A 5,264-nucleotide genomic window follows, 5' to 3' on the forward strand; every position below is an offset into this window, starting at 1 on the left:
ATTCTCGGCTGAGTTCTTTATCTCTTCATTTGATGTTCTAGGGTTTCAGGTATGTTGCATTCTCTGTTTGGCTAAGTTTTTCGGATCTTTGCTGTGGAGGGACGGCATGGTGCTTCTGCCTAGAGCGCCATCTTGCCGGAACCTCTATATCGGATTTTTGATTTAGAAACAGCACCATGGCAACAGAGTGGATTCGTCAAACTGGCAAGAGGGAAACATGTTAGGAGTAATTTGAGGTGAGAAATGATGAGTAGGAATAGGGAGAACCGAACAAGTGGGATGATTTTTAGGGATAGATTTAATGGGAGAGACTGAACGTATGGGTTAATGGAGAATGTGAAAAATGGAGAATATTCCAGGCTTCCAACTTAGACAACTTGGTGGAAGATGGCAGCACTCTATGTTTCTGGAAACTTGGAAAGATGATGCGGTTCTATCCAGTTTTTTACATATCCAGTTTTAAATATCTGTAGAACCTCCAGGTGGATGTGTTTAAACACCATCAGCATTTCCCTGCCTGAGTCATCGAATTATATCCACTGTCATCCACAAGGGACTTCTAATTTCCTTCCTTTGCCTCCCACTTTAATTCCATAGGAACTCTAGCTCCTTGAGATCATCCATCTGCAATTCATTTTTCATCCTCCATTTCCTTGGTATGTTGATTTTGTCTGAGAAAAGGTACTGTTTTTATTGCTTGTTGCAATGGAAGGGTAGAAGGCTGTTCTCTGATTTGGCAGTCAGGAAGTAACGGATGATTTAAATGAGGAAGGAGGAAACTAGCACAGCTGTCCCTCGGCCCAGATGGGATGAGACACTTCCCATGCCTAACACAAAGGGCCAATCACTTTTAACTGGGTAATGTGAGAATAGCAGGACACTGAGCATTTTTTAACATATTTCATACAATTCACTATTCATGTTTCAGTGGTGCAAGCCTTCTTTGTGTGTTTAGCACATAATTTGATGCTAACGTGCTTTCGATCAAGTTCCAGAAAGGTGCTTAAGCTTCTAAACCTCATCAAAGAGCCTAACTGTGACTAAGAGGAATACATTCCACTTGGATTACTGAAGAATATAGAAATACTTCTAGCTCTACTCAATTTTTCCCAGGGATCCCAGAGAAGCCCTCTTAAAACTAGAGAAGGCTAGATCTCAGCAGTAAACCATGGTTTCCAGCTGCATCTCACAATAACATGAGTTTCCAGGTGGCCTTATGAGTATACATCCAACTCAAAGCCATGTGAGTCCAGGCCCATGTGTGCATGCTGCTCAGGAGGCAGCAAAGCAAAAATCCAAACACACTGCCATTGAGTTGATTCTGACTCATAGCAACCTCATAGGGTTTCCAAGGCTGTAAATCTCTACAGAATCAGACTGCCATATCTTTCTCCCATGGAGTTGCTGGTGATTTTGAACCCACTGACCTTTTGATCAGCAGCAATCACTTCAACCGCTGCACCACCAGGGCTTTACCAGGAGGCAGCAGGCTCTTTCAATTCAGGGAGAACTGAGTTCATGTCCTGGTTCTGCCATATACTCATTGTCTGCCTGTGAGTTCATTGTGTAATCTCTTACAGCCTCCGTTTACTCATCTGCTAAGTGGAGCTAGTAACTACCCCATGACACTGCTGTGAAGTGTACAAGAGAAGGTGTGATGGAAAAGTTCTAGCACAGCCCCTGACATATAGATGCCTTGCACAGAGGTAGCCAATGAGTTAATTTGTTAACCCTTTTCTCTCTTCTAAATCTCCACCACCACACAAGATGTTCTAGAAGGTACAGTGTAGAGATGTCATCGTTTGTTACCTACCTGACTCCTAACTCATGGTACAATGGCACGAGATGCCGCCAGGTACTGTGCCATCCCCATTATTAGTGTCTGATCGAACCATTGTGATCAACGAATGATTATTATTGGCTGATTTTTGGAAGTAGATCTCCAGGCTTTTCTTCCTAGTCCATCTTAGTCTGAAAGCTCCACTGAAGCCTGTTCAGCATTTTGTAAGCTCTACAGAAAGATGGGTGGTAGCTGCACCTGAGGTGCATTGGCTGGGAATTGAAACCAGGTCTCCTGCACGAAAGGTGATAATTATACCACTGAACCACCAATGCCCCCTTAGTGTAAGAGATAGTTCTGCTAAATATCATATTCTTAGATTTGCTGCTGGGCTCACATGAAATAAAACATATAGAGTGCGTAGTAAAATGCTCAGATGCTATATGTTCAATAATATTGATTCTATTTTTCCCCTTTTCCTATGCCTCTGTGCAGTCATTGGAGCATAACAAAACTAGCTACAAGTCCATAGAGGCTCTCTTCAAAAGTTCTAGTGCCTAGAAACTGAAAAATGTGTACGTGACTCTCCCAGTCTTGCTGTCTCTGGGGACAAAGCAGACCAAGTCTGCTCATGGAGACTTCCTCTCTTGCTCTCTGATTTGTCCCAAGCACAGTAGATTTGCAAGGATGGTTGCTCTAGTTACAAGACCAAATTACTTCAGTTTCTGTCTCTTCATTGCTAAAGGTCTCAGGGGAATTGGTTTATTAGAGAAATAGTGTTGCATGGTTGAGTCAGCTAGGACAGTAAAGGGATTCATTGGAAGACCTCAGCTACAAAGGCTCTGCCTCTCTTGATGGCAGCTAGAGTCCCTATTACAGTGCTGTGGCAGCGTGGACAATCCCATTTGTGATTTCTCTCTGTTTCATATTTTCCACTTTGTGTGAGGTGGCTCCAGCTCCTGAGTCAGTCTGCTCTTTTGAATGTCTCCCCTTTGATGTAAATTTCTTGTTGAGTTATTCTCAGAATTTCCCATTGTCACTGCCTCACTCTTTCCTGTACTGATCTCTGTTCCTTGGGCAGTTACAGCACTCTTCAAATGCCCCTCTCACTCCTCTCAATTCCTACCTTGCGGAACTTGAAACTGTTGAGGAAGTGGGTAGGGCAATAGCTCTATGACAACAACAATGCATGTACACAGGGAGGAGAAAGGGTGAGCAAAGCAAGACCAGAAAACTGTTAACGTTTATATATTAACTGAAATCACATGAGGAGCAGGGAGCTCTCATGTGTTTTATCTCATATAATATTCAAAACAATCTTGTGAGTGTTGTTTTATCTTCACTGAAGTTAGGGTTGTGAACCAAATGCAGCTCCATCTGATTCCAATCTCCATGTTCTTTCCAGTACAATGCCAAACTTCCCTATGGCCTCAGGGTTTGAGCCCATGTTCCAAAACACACTAGACTCTATTTACTCAACACAAAGCAGGTCACTTAAAGGTCTCTTGTAAGTCTGCCTTCTTTTTGAACTTCCAGAAAAGAGAGTGGGAGTTTCTGTCTCTTGGAAGAAAATGTCACAAAGTCTCTAGACAATCTCCTGGTGACAAGGGTTAGGTCCAGAAAGCTGCTGTGCTTTTCGGCACTGACCCTTTCAACCTTCCCACTGAGAAGCAAGCTACTGGTAGTGTTGACTTCTGTGATTCTCGCTCTAAACCAAGCAAGAGTCCAAGAACCTCAGGAAAGCAACAGATTGGAGGGTACCTTGCTATCCTACAAGGAACTGAGAAGAAGTTTCTTTTCTTTTTTTTTTCCTAGTTTGGACAAAACAAGGGAGATCAATAAAATCATAGCCCAGGAAGATAGATTATATAGACTATAGATTATATTCAGTAGGCAAATGGGAGCTGTTATTATTGTTAGGAGCTTTTGAGTCAATTTTCGACTCAATGCAACTTCATGTGACAGAGTGGAACTGCCCCATAGGCCTTCCAAGGCTGTAATCTTTATGGAAGCTGACTACCATATCTTTCTCCCATGGAATACAGCTGGTGGGTTCAAACTGCTGACCTTTCAGTTAATAGCTGAGCACTTAACCACTGTGCCACCAGGGCTCCTTTTTGTGCAACCTTAAATGGGAGCTACTGATTTTAAATAAATATAAATATATATGTCGCATAAAATCTCAGTCATCTATCTATCTATTCTCTGCACTCTCCACCACCCATTACCGTTAAGTTGATTCTGACTTATAGTGACCCTACAGGACAGAGTAGAACGTCCCATAGGGTTTCCAAGAAGCAGTTGGTGGATTTGAACTGCCAACCTTTTGGTTAGCAGCCAAATGCTTAACCACTGTGCCACCAGGACTTCTCCCTCCACTACGCCTACCTCCATAACAGTAGGTAGTTTGTGTGTTTGCACTTGGTAGGCCTTAGTATTTATTAAATGAATGAATCAATGAATCAAAACTGTTCTTTAAACAGAGGTCTTTGGTAGATACGCTGGATAGAGTGAAAGGGAGAGAAAGCACCAGTGGTGATGGAGGTTGTGTGGGGAGGTTGGGGAGCTCCACATAGCCCAAGTTTGTGAGCATGAGTGTCTGATGTAGGAGGTAGTCATGGGGTGGAAAGGGGATCATGCAGATAGAAAAGATATTGAGAATGCAAAATCCATGGAATTTGCCTATTTCTTTGTCTGAAAGGAAACCAGTGTCAGTAGGGGAGGTGGTCTCTTTTAATTTTTTTTTTAATTTGGTAGTTTCATTCATTTTTATTTTTTTGTCTTGAATACCAATACTTTTATTTTTATAACTACTTGCATTTTAGGAAGTTCAGATTTTGATGACCAAAAAGTCCGATAAGGAGCCTGTGGTATCCAATGCAGTTTGGGTCTCTCTCAGCAGGTCTGGAGAGAATTAGGAAGACAAAATGTGCATGCACACATACACACACACAAATACATTGAACATGTGATTAAATGTTAAATGTCGAGGAGTAGTTACACCCCACTAGGAGGAACTTTAGTGGGTGATTAAATCACAGAGATCACTTCAGATATACACACACTTTCCCACCCAGTCAAGTTCAGCTGGAAAAGCTGAGAAAGAGAACAACTCCATGTCAAACCAGTTGACCCCCAGGATCCATTGTTTTGTCTTCATAAGCAATAAACACCACTCACAGAAGAGAGGGAGGTCCAAATACTGGGGTGGGTGAGCGCCAACTGCTGCTGTCCTCAGTGCTACATCAGTAAACAGCACCACAGCAATCAATTTGGCTTTTTGGATGATGACAAAACCACAAGGAAAACCATTAGAAGAGGTTGCAAAGACCCTTCTTCTACAGTTAATAGAGAGCCTCCTGGATGGAACAAGTCCAGCTATTGCTGCGGAAAATTTACTTTTGTTTTCAAGTTCAAATAGAGACTAAAACATTATCTTCGCGGGAATTGATTTTACGTCTTCCAAACACATATGCCACCTTAA

This window comes from Trichechus manatus, unplaced genomic scaffold (assembly GCF_000243295.1).
Source record: "Trichechus manatus latirostris isolate Lorelei unplaced genomic scaffold, TriManLat1.0 scaffold00064, whole genome shotgun sequence".
NCBI classification, from domain to species: Eukaryota; Metazoa; Chordata; class Mammalia; order Sirenia; family Trichechidae; genus Trichechus; species Trichechus manatus.